Below are 1,822 nucleotides of genomic sequence, written 5' to 3' on the forward strand. Positions count from 1 at the left end.
AATTTCACATATGCGCAGTTAATTCCCCTCCCCTAGTATAATGTATCACCCATTAGCATCAAGGATGGTTTCTTTGTGCTGGAAGGATAAGGTGTTCCTTAGTGCTAGTAACATGCTCCCTTCTTTATGTCCAGGCGTACATGCCAAAAACACATGGGGGTATAGTCTCTGTGTGAGCACTTCAGAGTTTTAGACTCTTGGAAATGTGTCTCCTGGAAACACAGAATATCCGTCCTGTGCTTCATGGGCTTCAGACCACATGGAGAGTCTTTTTGCGGGGTGGTTCAGTCCCTTGGCATTAATTTAAAGGCAGTTAATGTTCATGAGGGAGGGTTGGGTTAGACTGTGGTGCTGTGTATTGCACGTACTCACTGTGACCATAGCTGTCTTCCAGGGGTGGTGCCCTTCTTCCAGATGTATCCAGAGTAGGTTGGATGTCCATAGTAGGGGTGTAGACTGTTTTCTCTGCTGGTTGGTGTGCTTCAAACATGGTGCTAAAAACAATGATAATAGAAAAAGAACATAGTTAATGAGAGGGATGTAAATAACACAATAAGAAAAGGATCTTTGAACTGATCCATGTGCAGACGTAACTGATATGAAGAATCCGGAGGGAGAGAACAGGAATGTTAACTTGGAAGCCCTGTGTCTGGAGAGACATGTGTTATGTATTTTGCTTTTAACTCACAAGCTCCCACCGGCGTTCATTTTGGTAGAACGTTTGCGTGAGACCACCTGCCAGTCCTCTTGTAGTGGACATGGTATTGGGATGGACGTTGCTGGTGAGGGTATAGTATAGTATACCCTATTGGCGCAGTGCAGCAATGCCTTCCTCTAAAGTGGAAATTAAGATTGTGGTTCCATTGTGGGTCACTGAAAGTTTAGCTGGGTACTTCCACTTATGGAGTATCTTGTGGTTCCTCAATGCCTTTGTTATTGTCGCCAGGTTGCGATGTTGCTGGAGCATGTATCTGGATAGGTCTGGGAGTAATTGTAGCTCTGCAAACTGTGAGTGTTTGTTTTCAGCTCTACGTGACATCTTTAAGATTTGTTCCTTGATGTGGTAGTAGTGTACTCTAAAAAGCACGTCTCTAGGAATATTTTCTGGTAGGAAGGAAGGTTTGGGAATCCAGTGAATTTGATCCACTATGAGATCCTTTGCTGACAGGGCGGGTAGCAAGGTTGAAAACAGTGCCTGGGTATATGGTAGCAACTGGGTGGCAGGTATGGTTTCAGGGATCCTCCTTATTTTGTTGTTGTTCCTTCTGGGTCTATCTTCCAAATCTGCCACTTTGTTCTCCGGGCCAGGCAGTTTCCTCACTGTGGTTGCTATGGGCATCTACTAATGTGTTAAAGGATGATGTGTATTTGCTCATTTTCTTTTCAATGTGATCAACCCTGCCACCTATGGCTTGCACTTCTCTCTGGCAGTGATTTATCCCTGGTGTCATGTCAGCGTGCAGGGAAGCCTTCAGGGACGTCAGCATTTCTTTCAGTACAGTGTCAGACACCGGCCTGTCTGAGGTGGGGAATGTTTCTATGGGGTCTTGCAGGTTATACTGTGTGGTTTTCTTAGTGTTAGTAGGTCCGCTTACCTCCATATCTGGGTCTATCAGTGGCCTGTCTGGTGAGGTAATCCTCTGTTTCTGTTTGGCAGGGCTTCTTGTGGAGGGACTAGAAGTCTCAGAAGAGGATCTGCTTTGTAATATGTCAGCGAGGGGCTGCTTATGAGATCCAGAATGGCCTTTAGCTGACACCGCAGCCTGGTGCTCCGGTGGCTTCCCTCGAGTGCCGTTGCCATTTTGTTGTGGAGAAGAAGCTC

The sequence above is a fragment of the Aquarana catesbeiana genome, linkage group LG01, assembly GCF_042186555.1.
Source record: "Aquarana catesbeiana isolate 2022-GZ linkage group LG01, ASM4218655v1, whole genome shotgun sequence".
In the NCBI taxonomy this organism is placed as follows: domain Eukaryota; kingdom Metazoa; phylum Chordata; class Amphibia; order Anura; family Ranidae; genus Aquarana; species Aquarana catesbeiana.